Here is a 27,465-nt window from a genome sequence, read left to right as displayed (position 1 = left end):
TTGAATAGATGTCACAGAGAGAGTGAGAGTGAGAGAGAGAGAGAGAGAGAGGATACGGTGCAGTTCTTTCCTCTGCGAGTTCCTGCTCCTGAATTCTTGTAGGCTTGTGGCAGTGGCTCCCATGCACCGATTTATCGCTTTAGATCAGATGGGTTAGAATACTAGCGTACTCATAAACGACTTTTAGTTCAAACACTTTAAGCAAAGTTTTAATATTGTCCTAGCATAGAGCTGGTTAACACAACAATTTTGGTATGCTGGCAAGAAAGCCACATGACGCGTACTCTAAAATTAGTTTTTTAATAATTTTTTTAGGAAAAAATAATCGTATAGTAGAAAAAAAAAAAGTTAATAGTCAGTTTGGATATTTGGACTCAAAATTTTATAGAATTTGTGGTTCAACCATCAAAATACAGAATTATAGGTTGAATTGGATCTATTTTACAACTATTCAAGACTATTTTTTTTAAGTGAGCAAAAAAAAAATCTCAATAGATAATTTTCTTCTCCATAAGAGATTCAGGATAATCCACATAAAAGGCAGTTCTAAATGGTTGTAAAATAAGTCTAATCTAACCTATAATACTGTATTTTTGATGATTGGACCATGAATCTTATAGGATCTTGGATCTAATCATCCAAATAAACTTTTAATGTTATGCTATTCTTTAGCTACCGTAACATCTTTCTTAAGCTGGGCAAAAAGAAAGAGAAGATTTTAAAGTAAAAAGAAAAAAATAATGACGATGACATGCTTTTATCTTAAGCTACATCACCTTCTACATGGTTTCTTCATGATAGGCCCTTTGAATGCTTGTATGTGTAAGTTATTAAAGCTATAATTGATGATATTATGGAATCGGCAATTTGATCAAGTGGACCTAACCAATTTCTAACCCTAGTTGCATATTCACATTTGATTGTCAAAAAATGTGCACTAATTACTCAAGCTTTTGGAGCTCTTCAACTTGAATAACATTCAAGCTGTTGCAAATGGATAGAGAGAAAATTGTGCCAAATGACATTATTGCTAATTTAATTGTAGCACATTTTGTTGTTTTATAATTTTTTTAAATTAACTTATAACTTGCTAATTTGATTCTAGCAAGTTAAAGCTATAATTGATGATATCATGAAACCCACCATTTGACCATTTTTTGTCCCTGATTTTTTCCTAATAAAAATGTGTTAACAAATTTGTGTACAAGGGTCCATAGGCAAAGTATATTACTCTATGTTTACCAAAAAAAAAAGTATATTACTCTGTTGTAGCCCAGCATATGTCTGCAAGCATCTCCTTGCAGAGAAGTTTGGTACACCTATTTCTCCAAAGTTGATATGACAGCTGCTTAGCAAATATCAAAGGACTGACACTAAAAACCAAGAATCAATAATTCTTCTGAATTACTTAAAATAAATATAATAAAAATATTTTTTTCCTTCATGCATCAAATAATGAAGAATATCATAAAAAAAAATCTAACCATAAAATATCTTTATGATAAATTTTGCTAAAATGCTGCCAACCACTATGGTATTCTTGCATTATTTGATGAGTTGATTTTAGTAAAAATTCAAATAAGACATTATTTTTCTCAATATAATAAAAGATGATGACTTGCATTATTATTTTTAATATAATATAAATAAAAAATAGCCACCGTTCAAAAATTAAATTATTAGTACATTATATATTCATATTTTCTAAAAACTATATATATATATATATATATATATATATATATATATATATATATATATATATATATATGTATGTATGTATGTATGTATGTATATGTATATATCTACATATGTACATATATGTACATATGTAGATATATATATACATATGTACATATATGTACATATATGTAGATATGTAGATATACATACATATATATATATATACAGACATATATATATATATACACACATATATATATATACACATATATACATATATGTACATATGTACATATATACATATATGTACATATGTAGATATATACATATACATACATACATATATATATATATATATATATATATATATATATATATATATATATATATATATATATATATAATAAAATTCTGACTAACCAGGTGGACTATTTGGCCGTTTGCTTTGACTTCATGTGCTGCCAAGAACGGTACAATAAAATTGATGCTTTCATTATAAAAATCTTGTTTAGTCGTTCCCCTTTAAAATTTATTGGGAAATACGTAGATAAGCCAAGCCCCACCATTACATCACAAGCCGACGCCCCAAGCACCACCTCGATCTATTATTGGCCTCGCTACTCCATCGTCCCATAGAAGACAAAAGAAACCCATTGGAGATGGGAGGCATGGTTGATTACAAGGGCCGTCCCATCTCCCGCTCCGCCATCACCGGCGGCTGGACCTCCGCTCTCTTCATCATAGGTATTCATATACCCTGCCCTACATCGGATCGTTGATCAATTACCCCATGCTTCTCCGTCACCGTCCATTTCTTGATCAGGGGTGGAGATGGCCGAGAGATTCAGCTACAGCGGCATCTCCTCCAACCTCATAAGCTATCTCACGGGGCCGCTCCGCCAGTCCACGGCAGCCGGCGCGGCCAACACCAACGCCTGGACCGGGACGGCCAGCATGCTGCCGATTTTAGGGGCGGTCGTCGCCGACTCCTGGTTGGGCCGATATCGGACGATCATCCTCTCTCCTCTCCTCTATGTCTTGGTACGCCCTCCGCCCATTTCTTAGATCGTCCATGTACCCTCACTGTGATACCTATGGATCAAAGGGACGGGGTTTGGTTCACATCAGTAATAGGATTGGTGTCCCACCGGAGATCCAACGGCCCTAGTGAGCCGCGCTTTGCAGTGCCGGGATTTACGGCAGCGTTCGATCTCACGCCAAACCCCATGGTGCTAGATAAGCCGTTTTCGTGACTGGTAAACGCCAAGGGAATCGCAATAGTTGCATATAATAAAATTTCCATTTGGTGATGTCTCATTTTGTAATCTATTCTACTACTACATTAATAAAGGAAATCCGGGGCTATCAGAGCGACACGTGTCTTTTCTTGCGGCCGGGTGTGCATCCTGCGGTGCTGTTGAGCTTGTGCTCGCTTTCGTTAGACTGTCCCACGTTGACTACAACACAGAGGAAGGGCCGCAGTTAACTTTTACCGTTTAAAGTGGGATGAAATTGTTACCGATCATGTGCCAGTTGAAAAGGACTCTTGAGTGCTCGGTGGTTATCGTTGGTGGTACAGATTGGATCCCGATCTGTGAGGAGGATGGGGTAGGGCGGGGGTGCGACTTTCCTGCAAACCGAGAGAAAAAAAAAACAAAAAGAAGAAGGCACGTGGGTTGAGAGAGAAAAATAGTGCACTCCATTAATAATAACTGCGTCGTGTGAGATTGGGATGGAGTTGTTCGTGGCCACGTGTTGGATTGTTATTGAGGGGAAGCTAGTAAAAGTTAGAGCCTAAATGATAGCCTTCTATCACTTTCCTTAATTTGGTTGCCCATACTTTATGTGGAGTGGAGGGGACACAGGTCAATATCTGGGTTTTGACCCGTACTTCTTGCGTTTCACAGGGAATGGAGGATAGACATGATGCTGATTTATATACTATAAATCTTTGCCATTCATACAATATTTGAAGGCTCTCCTAATTATTACAGGTGTTTTACATTATTTGTGAAGTTTGTTATCGTAATTTTTTTTAATTATATTACTGATAATACAAATACATCACATCACATCATATAATGGGGTAATCATAATTTTTTTTTTCCGGTTACTAACCATAGCCAGGGAGTCATTCAGTGCGGTTCAGTTGAACCAAACTGAATTATATTAAATCAAAAAAAATTAAATAAAAAAAAATAATACTGAAACAAATTTGAAATAAACAAACATCAATCCGTATCGAACCGATTTATTTGATTCGATTCAATTTGACTCGATGCAGCTTATTCAATTTTCATTATTCTTTCTTCTTGAATCGTTCCTTCTTCTCCGTGCTTTCCGATCTAAGCCGGATTGTTCTCTCCCGACCATCTCTCTTCAAGACCACTAGCGTTAGAGCATATTTAGAGTTTGAGTATCGCCCTTCGATCCCAATCGGACTCTTACATGCCGCCCTCGGCTCTCCTCATCTTCAAATTCCATGGCCTCACCGCCTCCACCATAGACGACAAGGGCCCTGCCTCTGGTGCCCTAACCGTTGCCGGCGCCAGCACATCCTTCTCCACCTCTCTTCTTAAGAAAAGCGACGGCATGCCGATTTTCATCTAGTCTGCCACCTCACGGAGATGGCCCATGAGCTTCTCCCTAAGCTCCTCGAGCTCTCCATCGTCATTGTCGTCGTCACAGCCGCCATCCTTCGTCTCCTCCTCCGATCTTTAGATCAGTGCTACAGAAGGAAGGGCTTTTCATTTGTCGGTCGAAATTTCAAAACCGCCACCCTTTGATTTTGGGTGATGTGGAGATGTCGACTAGAGGCAAGAGCGAGAGGGTCTGAGGGATCGGAGTTGGAAAGAGGAGTGGCCGAAATGAACATTAAGAAATAGGAATAGGATTAAATAATTCGGTGCGGTTCGATTTTTTCAATTTTTCATCGATTTCAGATCGAATCGAATTGAAAATTGAGATTTCTTAAATTTCAAAACCACACCGCACCAAATATCAAAAAAATCACACCAATTTATCTTGTTCGATTTGATTTAATTTGATTCGGTAACTGAAAAAATCGAATCAAACTTACACCCCTAACCATAGTGTCTTTTACCATATAGAAGGCCGTTCCATAGATACAAATTGAAATAAAAACAATCCTGTTTAAATCATAAGACCGTCTATATAATTTGTGACATACATAAAATTCAGAGGGTAAAAAAAGAGAAACAATCAGCTCTGAAAGTAATTAAACAAAGAGGCCTTTTATTCAAACATGTATTAGATCATATGCTTAGAGATTGAATAATGATCATGATTCATCATCTGCTATTACTTTAAATTGTAAGATCAACTATATAATTTGTGACATACATAAAATATCTGAGTTTGTATAAGTTGTACCCCTCAAGGTTCAGTTTATAAATAATGCCATCCATAACTTTGAAAAATTTTTATTTCTCATCTCATTTCTTCTAATGTAAATCTTGTGCATGGAACGGTCTATCACATCATTAGTTCATAGTGTTTAGGAACTAATATAGCTTTGTTGCCATAGTCGTATGACATCATTCAACCCAGAACTCCCGCATCTAATACCTAGCAGCAGGATATAGTTCTATTGGAGGGTCAGGTGGCCTTTCTTGTTAAACTCTATGTTTGGTTTAATGAAAAAGAACTAGAATAGGAGTCGTAATAAAATGAGAATGAAATGCAAGGAATTGGGGTCATGCTTCCTATTTTCTTATTTCGATGCATAGCAAGGAATGCATGAAAAATAAATAGTACTGAAATTCTGACATGTATTTAATAGTTATATATTAGGATCCAGTAAATTTTATCTTAGTTTTTAGATATACTCAATGTTATTTTCTATTTTATAATTAATTAATTAATTTTTTTTAGTTTATTTTTGTTGGGGGATACCCACCCACCCACCGACCGACTATCGGAGGGCCCGACCGACTGGCGGCCCGACCGACTAAGCCCGACCGACTAACCAACGGCCCGACGGACGACTCTGACTGGCCGATCGTCGGTCGGGCGACAGGCCGACGGACGCCATCAGCGGCTAACTACGGCCATTCCACGGTCCATTCCCGACCGGCTAAACCCAGAGGTCTGGTGGCCGACCCACATGAAGCTCGCCGACCGACGGAGGAGTCCGACGCCACTCTGCTGGCCACCGACCTGGGGTCGGCCGACTCCACCAACCACCGTACGGTCGCCAGACGTTGTCAGCCCTGACACGGACATGCGGCACAATTACCTAGGGGCATTGTCCCGCCCGGGGCCGGGTCAACCCTGGCGATTAGACGGCTACACGGCGACATGACGTTTTCACGGCGGCTCTGACAGTCTACAGTGAGTTGACAGTTCCTCACTTGTCCGCGCCATTAATGATGGCGCCATACCGTGCTCCACTATATATACCGGGGAAGGCAACAGTGCAAGGGGTCGATTCGCCCGTCTCTCCCACATACGCAGGCTCGCTCCTCTCTCTCTCTCCCTCTCTCTTTCTCAGAGCTCTCTGTCTGCATTTCACTGTTGCCCAGTCACCTCTCTGACTTGACCGTCGGAGGGTCCCCGCCGGAGCCGCCTCCGGTCAGTGCGGACTTCCTTTTGCAGGTGCACGCTTCCCGACGATCGGGCGACGAGGCGATTGGCCGCAACAGATTGGCGCGCCAGGAAGGGGACAGCATGACGAAGACAAGAGCTCAACGATCGAGAGTCACTGGGTCGGCAAGGCGCTCTTCCCGCCGGGAAGAGGCCTCTCCACCACCATCGGCGGCGGAGCCTAGCTCTCCGCGCCCTGCAGTGACCACGGAGGCCCAGATTGCGGCAATCGTACGGCAGATGACCGTACTGACCGACGCAGTCAAAAGCCTCCAGCAACAACCGGCGGCCCGACCTATGCCTTCCAGGAGCAGCCGCCGACGGCCGCGCCGACCCCTGTCGCCTCCATGCGAGCGCTCCCAACAGCGCTCCCACGGAGAGGAGGAGGGGCGACCACGGCGCGACGACCGACGGTCCTAGCGGCCCTCTCCTTCCCCGTTGGAACGGGCGAGGAAGGAAAAGCGGCCGCGCACACCGTCGGCCTCTCTTTCAGAATCCTCCGGAGGCTCCACCCCTGGGGTCTCCCAGCATCGACGAGCGGACGACTACGAGCGACGGTTCGAGGAGATCGACCGCCGACTCGCCCAACTGCAGATGGACGGCCAGAAGTCTTCAAACGACGTCGACTTCCAGACCGCCCAGCCTCTCTCTCGACTGGTCCTCGATGAGCCGATTTCCAGTTGGTTCAAAATGCCGAACGTGGAGCCATACGACGGCTCCACCGACCCAGTCGACCACCTCGAGAGCTATAAAGCTCTCATGACGATTCAAGGGGCAACCGACGCTCTTTTTGCGTCGGCTTCCCCGCCACACTTCGCAAGGCTGCCAGGGCTTGGTACTCCGGTCTTCGATCGGGCAGTATCCATTCCTTCGCGCAGCTCGAGTACTCGTTCGTGGCCCATTTCAGCACCAGCCGAAAGCCGCCGCGAACGTCGGATAGCCTTTTCTCCCTCAAGCAGGGGGAAAACGAGACGCTCCGACACTTCGTGGCGCGATTCAACGCGGCCACGCTCGAGGTCCGGGACCTCAACGAAGACATGGCGGTTTCAGCCATGAAGCGGGGCCTGAGGTCATCCCGATTTACTTATTCTCTGGACAAGACCCTCCCCCGAACATACGCCGAGCTACTGGAGCGCGCATACAAGTATATGCGCGCGGACGAAGGAGCGTCCGACCGACGCTTGGTCGAGCCCAGAGGTCCGAAAGAGAAGCGAAGGAAAGGTCGGGAGCCCGCCGAACCAAGCAGGCCCCCGGCCAATAGTCGGCTTTCTCCACCCCGACAGATCCAAAAATCACCCCGCCGACAGACTCCGAGGCCGGTGCGTCCCAGGTATGACTCCTACACTCCTCTCTCCGCTCCCCGTGCGCAGATCTTGATGGAGATCGAAGGGGAAGAATACCTGCGACGGCCTCCGCCTCTGAAGGCAAAGGGCCTCGACCATCGGAAGTACTGCCGGTTCCATCGGAGCCACGGCCACGACACCGAGCGATGCATCCAGTTGAAGGATGAGATCGAAAATCTCATCCGCCGGGGGTATCTCGACAAATTTCGAAAGGGTCCGCCGACCCGACCGACTGCCGATCGACGCCCCCAGCCGACTGAAGAGGCGCCGACTAACCAGCCGACGGCTGGAGTCATCAACATGATCTCCAAGCGGCTGGGATCGGGGGCGCCTACAGGGGGGGAGCCGACGAAAAAGCCGCGCCCGGACGACGTGATTACCTTCTCAGAAGACGACGTTCGGGGCATCCAGACTCCCCACGACGACGCTGTTGTTGTGTCGGCGACAATAGCCAATTATGATGTAAAACGAATTTTTGTTGATAATGGAAGTTCGACAAATGTTTTGTTTTACTCGACCTTCTCCCGAATGCGACTACCGACTGATCGGCTTAGTAGGGTCTTCACGCCCTTGATCGGCTTTGCCGGAGACACCGTCACGACAGAAGGAGAAATCACCCTGCCCGTGACGGTCGGTACCGAACCACGGCAAAGCACAGTCTCCCTCATTTTCGCGGTCGTCCAAGTTCCTTCGGCCTACAACGCCATACTCGGGCGACCCGGATTGAACGCCTTCAGGGCGATCGTCTCGACGTACCATCTCCTTGTTCGATTCCCGACCAAAAACGGAGTCGGGGAGATGCGCGGAGATCAACAGCTCACCCGACGATGCTTCCAAATCTCCGTCCAAAGCGACGAGACAAAGGATCCCCTGACAATCGACAAACTGGATCAACGGGAGGAAGAAGAGCGGGGTTCGCCGGTCGAGCAGCTCGAGGCGATCCCGATAGGAGAAAATCCCGACAGAAAAGTTTGGGTCGGGTCTCAATTGCCCGACACCGAACGCCACCGACTGGCGGAGCTGCTGACGGCCAACGCCGACATATTCGCATGGTCGGCAGCAGATATGTCGGGCATCCTCCAGAAACAATTACTCACCGACTCAACATCGACCCGACAATGAAGCCGGTGAGGCAGAAGAAAAGGTCCTTCGCCCCAGAAAGGCAGAAGGCCATTGACGAAGAAGTGGACAAGCTGCTCGAAGCAGGCTTCATTCGGGAATCCACGTATCCCGATTGGCTCGCCAATGTCGTCATGGTCAAGAAAGCCAACGGGAAATGGAGGATCTGCATCGACTATACCGACCTCAACCGAGCATGCCCGAAGGATAGCTTTCCACTCCCGAAGATCGACCAGTTGGTGGATGCGACGTCCAGATTTCGATTGCTCAGCTTCATGGACGCCTTCGCCGGGTACAATCAGATCCGGATGGCGCCTGAAGACGAGGAGCACACCGCGTTCGTGACCCCCAAGGGCCTCTACTGTTATCGGGTGATGCCCTTTGGATTGAAGAATGCCGGCGCCACCTACCAGCGACTCGTCAATAAGGTCTTCAAAGACCAGATCGGGCGTAACATGGAGGTGTACGTGGACGACATGCTGGTAAAGAGTACGCAGATCCCGGACCATGTTCAGGATCTCGAGGAGACCTTCCGCACCCTTCGACGACACCGGATGAAGCTCAACCCGACCAAATGCGCTTCGGGGTGACCTCAGGGAAGTTCCTCGGATTCCTCGTTTCTCAGAGAGGGATTGAGGCCAACCCTGAGAAGATAAAGGCGATCCTCGACATGCGTCATCCGAACACCAAGAAGGAGGTCCAACAGCTGAACGGAAGAATCGTCGCTCTTAGCCGATTCATTTCCCGATCAGCTGAAAGGTGCCTCCCGTTCTTCAAGACCCTGCGCCAGGCGAACGGTTTCTCTTGGTCAGATGAGTGCGAACAGGCCTTTGAAGACCTGAAAAGGTACCTGGCTTCCCCGCCGCTGCTCGTAAAGCCGCAGGTCGGGGAGACCTTGTATCTCTACTTGGCCACATCTTCTGAGGCGATTGGTTCGGTGCTCGTTCGGAAAAACGAGTGCCGAACCCATCAGCCCATCTACTACACCAGCAAAGTGCTCCACGGCGCCGAAGCCAGATACTCGGAGACGGAAAAGATGGTTTTCGCCCTGACCGTCTCCGCGCAACGGCTCCGACCATACTTCCAGGCCCACGCCATCGTGGTACTCACCAACCAGCCCCTGAGGGCCGTACTGCGCCGACCCGACACATCCGGACGACTCGCTAAGTGGGCGATGAAGCTTAGCGAGTTCGACATTCAGTACCGACCGAGGCCTGCCTTGAAGGCTCAGGTCTTGGCCGACTTCATCGCTGAATGCCCGACGACCGATCGAAGGTCGGGAGCTGAAGGCCCGGGACGAGATTCGGTCTCTGAGCCAGACCCGATCTCCACCTGGGTACTCCACATCGACGGAGCCTCCAACGCTCAGGGAAGCGGGGCCGGGCTCCTGCTCACGAATTCGGATGGGGTAGTCACCGAATACGCCCTCCGGTTCGACTTCAAGGCCTCCAACAATCAAGCCGAATACGAGGCACTCCTCGCGGGCTTGAGGATGGCGAAGGAACTGGGCGTCGACAGCCTCCGGGCATTCTCCGACTCTCAGCTGATCGTGGGGCAGGTCAAGGGCGACTTCGAGGCGCGAGATCCGACCATGATCAAGTATCTTCAGAAGGTAAAGGATCTCGTGGCCCGCCTCGAGCATTTCGAGATCTCCCACATCCCCAGGACGGAGAACGCCCGTGCCGATGCTCTCTCCAGATTGGCAACGTCGGCCTATGATTCTTTGGGTCGGACGTTTGTCGAAAACCTCCAACAGCCGAGCATCGATCGGGTCGAAGAAGTACAGCAGCTAACGTCTGAACCAAGTTGGATGGACCCGATCGTCCGGTACCTGTCCGACGGGACCAGTCCCGAAGATCCCGCGGAGGCCAAGCGACTCCGATGGTCGGCGTCGCAATATGTGATCATGGACGGCCGACTCTACAAGAGGTCGTTCTCCCTCCCTCTGCTCAGGTGCTTGGGACCGACCGACGCTGACTACGCCCTCCGAGAGGTTCACGAGGAATTTGTGGGAATCACTTGGGGGGCAAGTCCTTAGCCTTCAAGGTCTTGCGACAGGGCTACTACTGACCGACCATGAGGAAGGATGCGGCAGAGTTGGTCCGAAGGTGCGAGCCATGCCAGAAGTATGCCAATATTCAGCGCCGACCCGCCAGCCAAATCACTCCCATTGTCGCTCCATGGCCCTTCGCTCAGTGGGGAGTCGATATTCTCGGCCCCTTCCCACCGGCGTCAGGCCAGAGGAAGTTCATCGTTGTCGCCATCGACTACTTCACGAAGTGGGTCGAGGCCGAGCCCTTGGCGCAGATCACCGAGCGGAAGATGGAGGACTTCATCCAAAAGTCCATCATCTTCAGGTTCGGATTGCCGCGCACCATCATCACCGACAACGGACGGCAATTCGACAACCAAGACTTCAAGGACTTCTGCGCCAGGTTCCACATCCGTCATCGACTAACTTCAGTCGGGCACCCACAGTCCAACGGTGAGGTTGAGGTGACGAACCGAACCCTGCTCCATAGACTCAAGACCCGACTGAACGAAGCCAAAGGTCTCTGGGTCGACGAGCTGGGCTCCGTCCTATGGGCTTACCGAACGACCCCCCGTGTCCCGACTGGGGAGTCGCCGTTCAGTTTGGCCTACGGGACAGAGGCTATGATCCCGCTCGAGATTGGCCTGCCGTCTTCAAGGGTCGAGCAGTACCACGAGCCGGACAACTCCGAAAGCCGGAGGGCCGACCTAGACCTTCTCCCCGAACTGCGAAATAAGGCTCAAATCCGAATGGCCTCATACCGACAGAGGGTCGCCCGGTACTACAACGCTAAGGTCAGACCAAAGCTCTTCAGGCCTGGCGACCTAGTCTTGAGGAAGGCGGAAGTGTCGAAGCCCTTGGACCAAGGGAAGTTGGCTCCCAACTGGGAAGGACCCTACAAGGTTGCTGACACCTTCGGGCCGAGGGCCTACCGGCTGGAGACCCTTGAGGGGAAGCCCATTCCCCGGACTTGGAACGCCGACAACTTGAAGCTGTATTACCAGTGAATTTTGTGGTTGGAATACAAGTTCAGTTTTAAATTTCGGAGTCCTGATCCTTCGACGTTCAACGATCCATCGGCCCCTTACCAGGACCGATGCACCTACGGGAGTCGATACTCCTTCGACGTTCAACGATCCATCGGCCCCTTACCAGGACCGATGCACCTACGGGAGTCGATACTCCTTCGACGTTCAACGATCCATCGGCCCCTTACCAGGACCGATGCACCTACGGGAGTCGATACTCCTTCGACGTTCAACGATCCATCGGCCCCTTACCAGGACCGATGCACCTACGGGAGTCGATACTCCTTCGACGTCCACGATCCATCGGCCCCTTACCAGGACCGATGCACCTACGGGAGTCGACAGCCCGCGCGATTGTTGTCGCGACTTCCGACCAGGCTGCGGCCGGTCGAGGGATATTCGGCTTACCACCGTTTTCACACAACGCGACCTTAGTCGCACCCACAGCTTCCCGACCGATTGACGGTCGGTCGAACGACATCCGGCTTGCTACCATATGTCGGACGACACAGAACCCGACGCAAGAGCTTGGGGATCCGACTTACTATCGCTCCCCCGACACTGCGCCGGTCGATGTTCGACTGAACGCATCTACGGAAGTCCGATACCGAACCTTTACCAGGTTCGGTCGGCTCCCGACTTAACAGATGCGCCCGACCGGCGACTTCAACTATTGGAAGCCGACCTAAAGTCGGGAACCAAGCTACTTCGGAGCTGTGCAAGTCGGTTAAGTCCTACCGACTTACCCGAGTTGGCGACTTCTCAAGTTGGTAACTAGGGTTCGACATTACAGCAATAAGAGACATTTCAAACAAAGACACAAGAAAAGACAATTTCATTCATTGATCGAAGGAAATTACAAAGTCGGGCCGAAGCCCGATTACACGTATTTTCAAAAAGAAACAAAAGGAAGACGGTCGGCTGGACCGATCATTCGTCCTGGTTGATCTCTTCGACCGACGGAGGATCGGGAAGGATCGGCGTCTCGACCGTGAGCGGCGCTGGGTCAACGGCAGAAGGATGTCCTTCAGTCGGCAAGGGACCTTCGGTCGGCTCCTGCTCCGGGACGGCTTCCTCCGCTGGGATGACGCCTCCCGACAGCTGGTCGGCCTCCTCTTCGGTTCCCTCCTCTTCGGCGAGTAGCGGGACGACTCGGCTGACGTCCACCTCCGGGTACAAGGCATGGACGGCATCCCGACCGTCCTCGAACCCGACCCGGTAGGAGGCGAAGCCCGACTCGAGCATCTCCTCCTTGTACCGGTCGGAGGCCCGGAAGTCCTCAACCGCACGATCGGCCGACTCCCTCGCCGACCGTGCCTCGTCCTCAGTGTGGGCCAGCTCCTCCCTCGCCAACTCCGCCTCGGCCCTAGCAATTTCGGCGTCGATCTGGGCGATGGACAACTCCTCTTCGGCTTCCGCGAGCTTCCCCAGGCTGACCCGAAGTTGCTCGCGTTCCCCTTGGAGTTCGGAGGTGGCACCATCCCGTTCGCGTCGAAGACGACGCACGGCCCGACCTTTGTGCTTGGCCTCCTTCTTGGCCGACTTCAGTTCGGCCATAAGCCGGGAGACCTCGTCCGTCAACTTGGCCTCCCGGTCGACCGACTCCTGCAGTTGGTCGACCAGCCTCGCTCTTTCGGCCTCGGCCGCCGCCGACCTTTCCTTAAAGGCTGCCCGAACGTCGCCGAACCTTCGGTATCCGGCCTCCAACTCGGACATGGTGAAGATCAGCTGCCGACGGAAAAAAGCTTCGTCAGAATTATGTGGCAAGCAAAAATTCTTCTAAGGAAAAAGGTGACGCGAAGCTTACCTCCACCATTGTCGGGTAGAACCGCGACAGCATCTCGGTCACCTGCCGAGACCGCAACGACTGCACGTCGGTAGGGAGGAGGATCCCCTGGCACAACCTCCTCGCAAGGTTGTGGTCGGCCAAGGCCGATGCACCCTCAGGGTAGTATGCGCTGGGGGGCATTGATCTCTCCTCCTCCGAGGGCTCCATCGGGGCTTTCCCCCGATCAGCTACCCCGACCGATGGGGCTGGCAGGATGGGACGCTGGAGTTCGACCCGGCGCCCCCCGTTGCGCCAGCGGACGCTCCGGACGATGTTCGGCTTCCCGAACGACATCCGGCTCCACCCGCGGCGGCGAAGCCGCCGACACTCCTTCGGCCACTTCCTCGGTCGGCCTCTCTTCGACTTGGACAGTCGGAGCCGCGAGGGCTATGATCGGCTCCGACCCCTCGGTCGCCGACGCTTCCACGGTCGGCGGGACTGGGGCTGGTCTCTTGGAAGGGCGCGAAGGGCCAGCCCCCGACGCTGGCCTCTTCCTCGCGGCGGCAAACTGACGAATCTCGGCATCGGTCGGCCTCATCCTCGGGGTGTCCCTGCAAAACCGACCAGTGTCAAAGGCCGGACCAGAACTACCCTAAAGCGAACAAAAAGAAAAGCTGGGGGATCGGGCGATACCTATTCGGGGGACCAGACTCAGGCCGGCATCATAGAGAGCTTGCTCGGTAACAAGCTCCCTCTGCTTCGGGACCGACATGTCTTTGAGTCGGTGGAAGTCCTCCCGGTCGTCCGCGTCGACCCGACTGTTGTCGTTGGCCTCAGTTCGGGGTACACCCCAGCAGGAAGGAAAGCCCCAAGAAGAAGAAGAAGAAATGAAAAAGAACTGGTTCTTCCATCCATGAATGGACGATGGAAGACCGGTTATGAAAGCAAGACCCTTCCGGGGGTTGAAGAGCCACCACCCTCGGGCCTTAGGGTGGGGTCGGAGCACAAAAAATGCCCGGAAGAGGGAAACGCGAGGGTTGGTCGGCAAAAGCTGACACAACAACGCGAAGGAGATTATCAGACGAACAGAGTTCGGCGCCAGCTGCGCCGGACAGAGTCCGTAGTAATCAAGCAGATTCCGGACGAACTCCGGAATCGGGAGCCGAAGACCCGCGCGAAGGTCTTCGACATATAGCGCCAGGTCGCCAGGCGGAGGGTTGTTGACCCGACCGCCGGCCCCTGGAGCGGAGAGCCGAAACTGCTCCGGGATGCGATAGTGCTCCCGAAGCTGATCGACATTCGGCCCCGAAAGCGAGGAAGCCTCATCTTCCGGAGCCGATCGAGAGTCGTCGGTCGGGTTCCCCGACCGAGCTCCCTGGGTCGGTTTCCTGGTCATTATGCAGGAACCAAAAGAGCAGAAAGGGAAGAAGAAGGAGAAGAGGGGACCACGAACCCGATGGACCCTCCGGAAGTAGAGAAGAGCTCTGCCCGCGACGACCAAGAAATCGCCCGGACAGAGTTTCCCCCAGCAAATGGCGAGTGTGGGTCCTGGGTCCGGGAGGTCCTATATATATAGGGCCGACCGACGGCCGAGATGCTCCCGCGCCGACCAAAGACCTCCAGATGCGCGACGCGTGGCGCCCGCCGGTTGGCTGAGGATTCGGCGCGCTTCGTCCCGGGACGCCCGCACCGCCCTCATTAAATGCCGGAGCGGACGCCGGCCAACCACCATGACACGCGGCGCGCGGGGGTTGGCTCCGCAGTCGGCCGCCCGCGCCGGTCCGCGTTCCCGATGGGACGCCTCACCCACGATCGGCGCCGAATATCCGATCGACTGACGCCGTATCGTCCGGCGCCCGATCTTCTGACACCGACGTGACGACTGACGACGACAAGACGTGGCGTCTGACACCTGACGCCGGCGCGACTTCTGGCATCGACTAGACGTTCGGATCACTTGGGATTCGTGAGGTGTCTGACAACGGATCAGCCGGCGGTACGGTCGGATCTGCACATGCGACAAATCCACTCCCAGTCGTCCGGTCTTGCTACCCGAATGAAGGCATCGGCCAGCTCTCCACCCGACTTAGGAGTGGAGGGGGGCAACTGTTGGGGGATACCCACCGACCGACCGACCGACTATCGGAGGGCCCGACCGGCTGGCGGCCCGACCGACCGACCGACTATCGGAGGCCCGACCGGCTGCAGCCCGACCGACTAACCAACGGCCCGACGGACGACTCTGACTGGCCGATCGTAGGTCGGGCGACAGGCCGACGGACGCCATCAGCGGCTAACTACGGCCATTCCACGGTCCGTTCCCGACCGACTAAACCCAGAGGTCTGGTAGCCGACCCACATGAAGCTCGCCGATCGACGGAGGAGTCCGACGCCACTCTGCTGGCCACCGACCTGGAGTCGGCCGACTCCACCAACCACCGTACGGTCGCCAGACGTTGTCAGCCCTGACACGGACATGCGGCACAATTACCTAGGGGCATTGTCCCGCCCGGGCCGGGTCAACCCTGGCGATTAGACGGCTACACGGCGACATGACATTTTCACGGCGGCTCTGACAGTCTACAGTGAGTTGACAGTTCCTCACTTGTCCGCGCCATTAATGATGGCGCCATACCGTGCTCCACTATATATACCGGGGAAGGCAACAGTGCAAGGGTCGATCCGCCCGTCTCTCCCACATACGCAGGCTCGCTCCTCTCTCTCTCTCCCTCTCTCTTTCTCAGAGCTCTCTGTCTGCATTTCACTGTTGCCCAGTCACCTCTCTGACTTGACCGTCGGAGGGTCCCCGCCGGAGCCGCCTCCGGTCAGTGCGGACTTCCTTTTGCAGGTGCACGCTTCCGGCGATCGGGCGACGAGGCGATTGGCCGCAACACCATCCAATTTGAATCAGTTCGACAAGATATTGTCCATAAGACCCTTTTGTTCTCGGTATAGCTATGTTCCTTCAAACATTTTGTTCTTTGGAGCATCTATGGACTCGGAAACTACATATAGCAGGAGGTTTTTCTGTATTAACAGTCAAGTTGGTTCCATGGCACTATAGAATGTGATATTTGATGACTATAAGAAGGTTAAATCCATGCGGGTGGCGTGAAGTTTAAGTCTCTCGCAACGTAGAAGTCTTGGTGGTTGCAACGTGTCAAATGTGATCATACGACCGGATTCTTCTTCTTGACACTCGTGACTCAGTTTTGTTCACGTAGACAAGCTGTAGCCATTGGTCAATGCAGACAAAAAAAATCGCCTTCAAGTAGAAGAGTTGCGGCCATTTCTTATCATGCAAAAAGAGGCGAATCAAATGAGAGTTTGCAAGGATTAAAAAAATAAAGGTATAATAGAGGCCCTGCATGATCCATCCATCATGTAATTAATTGGTTAAATTAGCACTACCTGCATTTGTTATTCCACCGTCCTCCCATCTCCGGTCGCCATCAGATGAGCAAGGATCATATTTACTCCATATATTATAATATATTTGAGATGTCAAGCAAGACCAACAGCAATGGGAATTGGTGATAGAGGGGGACCCGCGAGCATGGATTTGTTTCCATCTTCTTTCAACTTGGTCTTGCGGCGGCTAAAAAGCACCGACATCGGGATCATAAACAAATGATGCCTTGTGGGGACTGATGAGTTTGCGAGAAGCCAATGTCATCTAATAATACTCACATGGCTCTGTCTCGTACTCTTCCTTGCATAACAAAGCACCCGATAGCTTTTTTTTACGGGGTTCTTAGCAGTATCTGGCTTCAAAAGTGCGGAGGGAATTGAAGCGTGGCCCCGGGTTGTCCTGCATCCACTGGGCATCTCCATCACCACCTCATGCCTGCTGTCCCGACCGCGATGGCTTCCAAATCTTTGAAGATGAGTAGAAAAGGGAGGAGGCTCCGCCTAAGCCTCTCCAGTTCTTCGTTCCGTGGCAACTAAGAAAGTCGGGCATTCGAGATGGGAAAAGGATCATGCGTTGTCGTCACCCTCGTTTTCTTGGTTTGGTTCTTGCAGCAGCTGCCTTGGTGCAGTCCCAAGGTTTGATCACTCCAAACTCTGAATTTACTTCACTGCATTTTGAGCCTCTCTGTAACTTTGTCAGCCTGGATGCTTGAATTTTTACAATCCGACAGCAAGAAGGAAAGATTCTCTTTCTTTCTTTTATTTTTTTTTATTAATTTCTCCAAAGAAGGAATGAAAAAAGGGATAGATACATAAGGTTGTTCCATCCCTGGTCGACGAGCTCACTCTTTTAGCCACATCTTTTTAGCAAGATGATTGTCTCAGCTTCCTGGATAGAAAGTGCTCCCCTTTTTTAAGACTAGGCTGATCAGAACAGCTTGATTTGAAACTAGCTAGTACTGAAGCCCGGACTTGGTAAACTGAGTAGTAACCATTATTGACATGAAAATAGAATTAAACAGGCTACCATTTTGTTGATGTTGGATTTTTTGCGTTTGCAGAAGACGAAATACAGCATATGAGCAGACCAGAGATGTACGAGATTGACTACCGAGGCCCAGAGACCCATTCTTCCTTACCCCCTCCACAATCTTTGGGAGGTACTGCTACCATCCGCTTGCTCTGACAATAAACTTTAAACTTTAGCTAAAGGTGCTATTCATCTTAAATCATACATGCAGGTCCAAAGGCCAAGCCGTCAAGAAAAAGAGACGTGGGTGGTAATGTAAGATTGATTTTTTGCATCAAATTTCCGTTTTAGTTCTTACTTGCAGCTGAATTTGTGACGCTTCGATTGTTATTTTGCTCTCAGAGAAAAGCTACTCATGGATAAGAAACGAAGGCGAAAGAATGGTTCTCGTGTTTATGGATGTAGTAGATAAAACTTTAGCCTTGATTGTGTGCAATTATTAATCTGAGGGACGGTGACGTAATCTGGTTGTGGGATCTCTCTCTGTGATCTGTTAAACACTTTCAAATATATGATAGTTAATAAATATAACTATATCAATGCATCTCCATAGTATCCCACAAGCTAGAAGATTAAAAGGGACAGCAAATTCAAGCTTGTCAGGCCAAAAGCCAGCACTGTGAATGGACTAATTTTGGCCATAAAATTAGAGATTGGAGAGGACTGGTTTGAAGTTTGCATTCCAACTGCCAATATAGCAAAGTTTGGGTTCCCAGTAAACATAAATGAATATAATAACAAACAATAACTGGACATGTTACCCCAAAAAACAATAACTTGATATGTGAACCCAAGGGCAGTTCTTAAATGTGGGCCACAAAGTTTAATTATTGTAAGAATGTGTTTGCCTACTCTGAATGTCACGTCTTAAATAAAACATAAATCAAAGTAGTTTGAACTACCAGTGATAAGACCCTGGAATGTAGACATCTATCTGCAGCTCTCCTCTGCATGCCTCCAAATAGCCGGTGTGTGTAGCTTAGTGCCTGGATTGCTGCATGATTAGATCATTCTCCTTAGGACAAATGAATATTTCATCAGATAAAGTAACCTGCATCAAAGTAGGAAAAACAGTTGAATTCCAGATAGATGCTATATTTTCAATGATTAACTTATCAATGATTTGTAGGAATAGATACTGATATATTTAAAAAAGTATATTAAACACTAGAACTGCTAATATCTTCCAATCCTCCCAAAATGAAACACCGATCTAACAAATAGCAACATGATTAGACAACAATTTTCCTTCATATAATGTTGTCTTCAACGATTTGTCTGATTAGAATATACACACAACACATTAGCGCTTTCAGAATACGCCCGACGTCCAATATCCATTGGTCCCCGTATCTGAAGCTTATAACTCCAAATATTGATACCCTGGAATTATAACTTGTTTTTCCCAATGTCTTGAACTTTCAGACTTTGTTTGCCCTCTGTTTTTTTTTTATTTTTTGAAAAAAAAAAAAAGTGGATGAATCCAGTCCTCTTCTTAATTTGATAGAAGAAAACTCATCTTTTGGATCCGAAAATCAAAAGGTATATTAGACCTATCTAGGATTAAATCTAGTTAATGAGGACCTTTCTGTGAAATAAACAGACAGCAACAGCTAGGTAGACGATCTGGCACTGCAATTTTGTGAGAGTTCCATATTTTGAAGGGAGGGAGTTAATAATTGCTGCAAGTTCATCTGTCCAACTCATAGGGCAGGAACTAATTGGTTGGATTGGATGCACATATATACCCATAACCAATTTGAGTTTCGAGCAAGCCCAGGTAATGTAGCCAGAGACAACTGTGACTATGGACGGACTAACACCAAATCTCTCTCTCTCTCTCTCTCTCTCTCTCTCTCTGTGCCTAAAAAGTGTTTTTGCAGCATGTGCTTGCCAAACATGTGAGAAGTACACTTTAGATTTACCATTATTCTCAAAGCCTGCTCCATGCAGGCAAAATCAAGCATGCCCTTAGATTAGGTTCATTTGACATATGCACTGCTGCTACAGCCAGTAAAGTAATCAAATGCTAACCAATTTAAGGACCGGAAGCATGGTCTTCAAACAAATAGAAGCATCATAGTTTTACAGGATAACGTTCCACCTGCAGAGTGCAGAAAATTAGCCTTAAGGACCAACCACTATTCCAAGTGCCAGCACCCTCCCAACTTAGGTGTTCATCCCGCAATCTCCAGTCAGACATATTTAAATTCAATTATATTAGCAACTACAGTAAAGCAGCTTCCAAATCATCATCATCACTCGGTTCCCATTTTGTGTTTAAATGTAATCATAGAATAATTGAGATCTGTAAAAACCAAATTCAATGTAAGGAAATGAAGTTCTAATTAGTCATAGGGTCTTTGCGAAGAAGTTGACCACTATTACTATCATTGGAAGCACTTCACCCAGCTTCCGGTTCCCTCAACCTACTCTGATGTGAGCAATCAGTTGCGTTTGCAATGTGTGTTGATATTTTCTTCAAGAAACCATATATATTCATTCTGATCATTTCTAATTCTAAGGCTCCCTTAAAGGCATGACCCTTCCAGGAAAAATCACCTTCTGCAGACAGAAACACCAGTTCAGTGCACTAAAATGACTCGTTAGGTTTTTCAGAGAATAACCAGTATTTCAGCATCTGGCAATGTCTATTCTCTCTTTGGAGGTCTCTCCATAATGTTTCTAGTAAACATCATGGCCACTTTCATTTTAAAAACCTCTTTCATTTTTCACAAGCAAATTAATGTTCCAAAGTACAGCATGTGATTTGAAATAAATTAATGCTAAAGAACCACATCAGCCAGAATCTTACTGTACCTAGATTAAGCATGAAAACTAAGCAAGCATATTAATAGTCCCTCCACTACAAATTTGATGTCATTAGTTTGAAAGTTCTGAAAGCGAATAACTTGCACTAACTTGGCTTGAAATATTTCTGAAATTGAAAATCAACTGATGGGGTACCAAAAATAATCATTCTACCACCATAAGTTATGAGCCGCATCATTCAAACACCTAGACCCCTTAGATGCTCTTTTTGGACTATAATCCCCCAACCACATCACTATAAAAGTTGGAAGATATTCTTTCACCAGAGATTACAGCAGTAAGGCCCGGGGCAAACCATAGATGAGAAACTCCCAACACCATAGAACTTTCCCTTCTCTTGCCAGGAGTTGACCTAAAGTTTTCCCTAGTAAACAGGTGCACATTAACATGACACATGCACATATCCTCAAATAATATATAAGGACGGCCAGACAGAAGTTTTGCTGTGACTCATAGGCTCATAAATAGCACACATGATTTTTCATGAATTATTTAATCAATAAGCATACTACAGGTGAAAAAGAATGCATTCACAGTTGATGGGCATTATTTTGTTAGGTCAAGGAAGGATTCCTTGTAATTTAATTTACTTTGTTAGGTCTAGTTATGGTAGGCCAGAAAGAAAGCAAGTTGTTGCTTGACAAACCTAACCATGGGTCTGTTTTTGCTTTGATTAAAACTCACAGGAAATCCAGAAGCAGCAGGCATAAAGGGCATTGTGAATGATACACCATCTACCACAGGAAAAATCTAATTCAATCCTTTGGAGGTCCATGACAATAAGGCTGATATTTGGATTCTCATATAAGATATACTACATCAATGAAAAATGAGGAGGGTTGTGAAGTTGTAAAGGAGAATAAAAAATTTCTCATTGAATGGATGCCTTACAATAACCATCCTTGAAGAGCCATGGGTCGTGTCGAAGAAAAAACATGATTATTTGACAATTAAGTTTGATGCTTTTATCTGTATTAGAGTGGACACTAACACTGAAACTTCAGTGGGTGCTCTCACTAGAAGTAGAGCGTACAAAGAACTCATAATAGTTACTAACCTCAGTCTGGAAGCCAGACTAAGATGGTATGTCTGTGCTGCATCAATGGAATTGTTTCCTAATAGTACTGTTTCTTACCCTTTATTTATTATCTAGTGATTATGCAATTTACACTTTTCATGGCATATGTTGTTGAGCCAGAGGATCAGAAATAACAAAAATTATATCAAATGACAAAGAAAGAGAAGTTTCAAAGCCAGATTACAGCTTTAAGACACACAAGTGAAGACAGCAAAAAGGAAAATGATACTCACAAAGTGAACAAACCTGCTAAAAGAGTAAGCAAAGAGCATAAAATAATAAAGTTTAAAAAGAAAAGGGCAAACGCCAAATCTGGAAACAAGAATCGGATTGAGACACATATTCAAGCACATTCAGCCAGGGCAATCAAAGGAGATATAGAGATACATAGAAAAAAAAAAGAATACATATGTAAACTCTCATAAAAGAAACATATTAAAAGAAATTGTTTATTAAGGTCATTCTATATGCATGTTTCTTACCCAAACTTCCTAATTTGATGGAATATTTAGAAAAAAAATGACATTTTGCAAAGTTATTTTAATATCTACATTCTTGATCAATCTCTGAAAAGAGCAAAAGCTCATTTTTAACAGTATTACAGTGAGTCAAACTCATTATTGGAGCTGTCTAACTCTTTACCGATTTCTAAAGAGTTATTAGGAATCGATCCTACAGTACCTGCGGCTATTAGGAATCGATACATAGTTTGTTTTTGAAATTTTTTGAGGAATTTGTTTCTATCTTTCTGTTTACAAAGTTGGTCAAGCAAAACACTAGCTGGCTGGTTCTTTATCATGAATGAATTGAGCTTTGAGGCCAGGTTCAGCCCTCTTGTTCGTCCTCTCTTTCCTCTTCTCCTCTTCTCTCTATTTTCTGTTACTTACTCCCTCTCTTCTCTCTCTCCATATTCTTCTTCTTCTTTATTTCATAAATTGCTGTGTATCCCTACTTCTTTTGGGATTTGCATAGATCACGTTGTTATCTACAGATTAGCATGCATTATCTGATCTTATATGATTACAGATTCATATTTGATTGTTTAAAAGAGATATAGATTGTGATTTGATTCATCTTCCTGCATACAAGATACCCCAAATAGGCATTCTTTTGAACAGCCATTGCCATAGATTTCAAGTTTTCTTATTGACTATCCTAAATCAGAACCTGAACAACAGGCAATAAAGTCCTTTGTAACCACAATCCTCCGCCACAAGGTCCACCATTGCATGTAGGCAGCCCTAACCCCTTGCTATCCTCCATTAAATTTGGTATCAGAGATAAAAGGTTGTACTTTTTGTTCTTCCATTCTTCTTTTTGGTCCCTTTCTACCCTCTTCATTTCCTTCCCCTTTTGTCATGTTATCAAACATGGACTTCATTTCAAATTCAATAATCTTCATCAACATGCCAAACATAAAAAAGAGATTTTTGGCAGTTGGAGACTAGATTTACATCCATCAGTAATGATATGATGTCAATGAATGCTAAACTATATGCAGCTGCAGCAATAGGAGTTGGAAAGCATCAAGAGTCACAAAGTTGAAAAATCATTGCAAGAAGAGACAATAATTGAAGTTTCATCACATGGAGAAGCTATCATAGGAGATCCATCATGCAAAGATGCTGCAATTGAAGATCTGTTGATTGAAAATGCTGCAGATGATGATCCATCAGGTATTTTGAAGGTAGAAGATCACAATGATGAAGATTTCTATAAAGAAAACTCATGGTAATATCAAGTCACAACCCTAAAGGCAATCAGGGGGAGATGAAGATCCATTCTTGATTTGTTGGATTTAACAAAGATCGCCATCAGAAGTATGACGCAGAGCTTGTTGGTTGAGAAGCAATCAAGCAATGGACATTAGACCAACCAATCAATGATGTGATTGCAAGAAAAATTTTATGTAGGCTCTCATCATTAGATCTTGGAGATTCAATGGTGGATCAAGCTTATAAGTGACATCATGAAAATCTCAAGGACGAGATCCATGGAATGAAAGCAAATGATGCAAGAATATTTTGCATCGCATTTAAAAGCCTGAATTTACTGATGTAAAGTTCTTTTTTGCAGGCTTTAGATTGAAATCATATGATTTTTTGAGTCCAATAACAGCCAATCAAGATTGTGTCACAGATCTTCAAGTCAACAATTTTAGGAGGGCCAAAAGGAGTCAATTTAGATTTCGGCTCTCTTGTATCCTCCTCAGCCAATCAAGATTGTGTCACAGATCTTCAAGTCAACAATTTTAGGAGGTCCAAAAGGAGTCAATTTAGATTTCAGCCCTCTTGTATCCTCCTCTCTATATTTTCTGCTACATATCTTTCTATCCTCTTCTTTATTTCATAAATCTGCTGTTTATTCCTGCTCATTTTAGGCTTTGAATGGATCATATTGTTGTCTAAAGATTTCTGTGCACATTATCTAATCTAATCTGATTATAAATTTGTATTTGATTGTCTAAGAGTGCTCTGAATTGTGATTTGGTTCATCTTCCCACATATAAGACACCCTAAATAGACATTCTTCCAACTAGCCATTTCCCTAAATTTCAAGTTTTCTTATTGACTATACTAATTTAGAACCTAGACAGTAGGCAATAAAATACTTCACAATCCTAATTCTTCATCTCAAAGTCCATCATTGCTTGTAGGTGGCCTTACCCTTGTTGATCTACATGACCATCCATTAATACAAGCTTAAAAGATAATGAAATCAATAAAAAAATAAAAATATATGAAATCCATTTTTAAAAGTCAATCCAATTTAAAAGTATATGAATGACAAGACTATGTTAAAAAAATAATACATTTTATTTATTCAATTTCCTAATTACAGCTTCACTAAGAAATGAAATTATAAGGATTAGGAAACTGTTAAAAGTGAATCTTATAACAAAGAGACTGGATGATGTTCAGTAGAACTCACACTTTATTCCAACTCAAAAGCCCTTAAGAGTTTTGATATGCATTTGAAATCCCAAATAAATAAGGAGATAAAGTGCAATGGCAGAGAATGGGAGAACAACTGAGCAGGAGATTGGAGCGATGTTTGAGATGATATGTTTTGAGAGGGGGATCAATAATGTTTGAGATGATATGTTTTGAGAGGGGATCAATAATGTTTGACATGATCTATTTTTAGGGGCCGCCACCTATATTGTAAATAGAAATTTCGATTCAGGGTAGCATGGCCATGAGCATCGATTCTTCAAACGAAGAGAGCAGTGATATCAAATGAAGTAACTATACATTTAGGATTTTTTGCCTTATAATATATTAGAAAACCATTTAAAAATGATAAATGACCAAAATGTCCCTCTTAAGTGGCTTATTACTGAAAGATGAGGCCCAATAATTGTAAAAGCAATTGAAAATGGTGCCTAAGACATTATTTGTCCACTATATGGGTTCACAATACTAATACTTTTGATCAAAGTAGATGATGCATAAAAATGAATCATACCCAAATTGCCATGAGTTCCTTTAGTTTTATACCACAAAGCCTTTGATGAAGAAAAAGGAGACATGGTCTCTTGGATGAATACAAGTAGTCTCAACCTGCTTTCTATCCACCTGTTCCCAAGCAAGGAGATCATTATTTTCAATATGTTTGGTGCATTGGTAGCAGATAGGACTTGAAGCAATGTAGCAGTCACATTGTTACATTGTAGCTCTAGACCTGCTCTTACATTCATAATTTAAAAAAAAAAAATTCTTGCATCAACTTTGTATCTTAATGAACTCAAGTTTCATCAGTGTTATCACCTCATCACTGGACCTAGCAACAATCAGAACATAGCCGATAGAACTATACTTGGCAGAATAATAGAAAAAATACTTCTGAAATAATACAGCTTTGTTCTAAGACAGTCATCCACAAAACCACCCTCTCGAATAGGTACCTGATGGAAAAAGTTACTGAAACTTCAATGGACTCTACTGCTTGAGAAAAGCTAATAATAGAGTACGAGGAGAGATGACTAAGTGAGCATTAAGGAAAAAGGTCCTCTTTTTTGGCAAACAAGGAAAAAGGTCTATTCAAGAAGTATACTTGAGTTATTAAAAACATGAAGTAAGAGGCTATATGTTGCAAGCCAAAATGAATCTTTTTTTACACAGGATCAAAACAAAGTGCCAATCTAAACTCCTGTGATGTTCAAGAGGATGTTCATCAAGTCTGCAAATGATATGGTTTCAGTTGATACACCATACTTAGAGGGCATGTATTTGCATTTTGTGTGAAGAAATATATGCCAATAAGGTCTAATTTGGAATTAACGGAAAGGAGATAAACTAGCTTTTTGTACCCCCATGATATCCTCATTCTGAGAGTCAACATCAAACTTGATAGACGGCTGCAAATCAGCTAGATAGATGGATTTGGAGACTTAATAGAAGATAAAGATTATCAAGCCTGCTAGTTTGTATAAATCCACATGTTAGGCAACATAAAATAAGTATTCGAGTCAGAAGCAAATATATAAATGTGATGCTGGAGTCGCACCAATCAGGAATAAAGTGGTGAAGGATCCATAGAGATTTGTTCTTTTACAGAAAGCACTTGCTCAAGTATGCAAAAAGAAGAAAAGAAGAAAAGAAAAAGAAAAAGGGAGATATAAAGATAAGATTCTGATGACAAACAATATGACTCGTGATAAGAATGCACATGAGCAACAAATTAAGAAGCCAAAAACAAACAACCGGAATAAGGCTTGCTTATTAATGTCATAGTTTTCTCTATTGAATAATTATATTTGCAACCTCTACACAGACTCCAAAAACAGCCGCTATTCCAGAAAAGATCATGCTATTACAGACCAAACTAAATTTATTTAGTAAAGAAAATGCTATTACAGAGCATTTCAAAAATCTGAGAGCCAGAATCAACCCCGTTCCCGATCTTCTTCCTAGTAAGATTTAGCACAAGTAGGAAACCAGGATTCCACAATATACGACATTTATCAACAAAGCAGCAGCACGATTAGAAAGAAAACAAACAACAAGAAGCATCGAGCTGCAGCAATCAGATCCAACTTACAGATTTCAATCTGAGCCAACTTCTTCCGAGCAGCCCTGGCATTATCATATTCAAACTTAAGCACATTCGGTATATGCGACGTGTCCTTGATGTACAACAACCTCCCACCGCACTCTCCTCGATCGCCGGAAAAACTCACCAGCATACTGTTCACGATCCAGAACCACCCCACCCAAGCACCAGCCCCAGCGTCGCCCCCGCAAACACCTAAAGACCATTTCAAACAAAACGAAATGAACAAAATCAATCATCAAGAAACCCGAGATGGGGAACACAACAAGAAGAGAAATCAAGAGCCTGACCTGGGCGACGTGTGGTAGCCCAAGTAAACCTAAGTACAAGGTGAGCACCGCCGCGGGCCAGGGGAGGAAGGCGAGGAAGAGCCTGGAGCACGGCGAGGCGACGCCGACGACGCCTTTGTAGCAGAGGAGGGTGCAATAGGCGGCGAAAAGAACATGTACTGGGAGTGGGAGGAGGGCCAGCCGTGGGATCG

The 27,465-nt window shown here is 46.2% G+C and overlaps 2 pseudogenes; one reads left to right on the top strand and one right to left on the bottom strand.

Moving 5' to 3' along the window:
- Window positions 1-17,152: 17,152 nt before the first annotated feature.
- On the top strand, window positions 17,153-18,559 carry LOC140851543 (uncharacterized; annotated as a pseudogene).
- Window positions 18,560-18,672: 113 nt separating this feature from the next.
- LOC140850918 (lipid phosphate phosphatase gamma-like) lies at window positions 18,673-27,465 on the bottom strand (annotated as a pseudogene).

Source organism: Elaeis guineensis, chromosome 9 (assembly GCF_000442705.2).
Source record: "Elaeis guineensis isolate ETL-2024a chromosome 9, EG11, whole genome shotgun sequence".
NCBI classification, from domain to species: domain Eukaryota; kingdom Viridiplantae; phylum Streptophyta; class Magnoliopsida; order Arecales; family Arecaceae; genus Elaeis; species Elaeis guineensis.
Note: the sequence above shows the minus strand (reverse complement) of the source record. Positions and strands in the feature narration are given on the sequence as shown.